Source organism: Alligator sinensis, unplaced genomic scaffold (genome assembly GCF_000455745.1).
Source record: "Alligator sinensis unplaced genomic scaffold, ASM45574v1 scaffold108_1, whole genome shotgun sequence".
NCBI lineage: Eukaryota > Metazoa > Chordata > Crocodylia > Alligatoridae > Alligator > Alligator sinensis.
Window position 1 is genome coordinate 289,732 of NW_005842110.1, and position 516 is coordinate 290,247.

At 46.1% G+C, this 516-nt stretch overlaps 1 protein-coding gene across 3 annotated transcripts in view; it reads right to left on the minus strand.

Annotated features, from left to right (window-relative positions):
• Window positions 1-516, minus strand: part of DNAJC17 (DnaJ heat shock protein family (Hsp40) member C17) — a 30,126-nt gene that overhangs the window by 16,318 nt on the left and 13,292 nt on the right. The window lies entirely within an intron of this gene.

Here is a 516-nt window from a genome sequence, read left to right on the forward strand (position 1 = left end):
CAGGAGTGAAGTCTTGAACTTAAAACTTTGCTGATTTCCTGTTGCATGTGAGAGTATATGCATGTATGTGGGGGAGGAACAAACACCTGCATATGAGAGATCAGAGAAGTAAGTCCCAGGCACACCTGTGACTGCAGTTTATATAACTGACCTTCCATAAGTTGAGCCTCTCTAGGCGACAGACACTACACATCACTTCTGAGGAGTAGTGGTGGCTTTCATAAGTAACTAGTTTCCTAACCCCCTGGCAAACTAGAGCTGCTCTCCTGGTTGCTTAAACTGTGCAGGACCAGCATGGAGAGGGTGAATGCCTGTAACTGATTCATATCCCACTTTAGACTATCTTCCAAGCTCTACAGCAGGGAGCCCCTTTGGGGACATCCAGGTTCAAAGTGTCATAAAGAATGTATTTGCATTCCCAGAAAATGGAAAGGAGGTGGGGTGCAGAAGATGGCAAAGAACTTTATTTCCCCTCCTCCACTGCACTGGATCATCAAGCTCATGTGGGAGGCATTT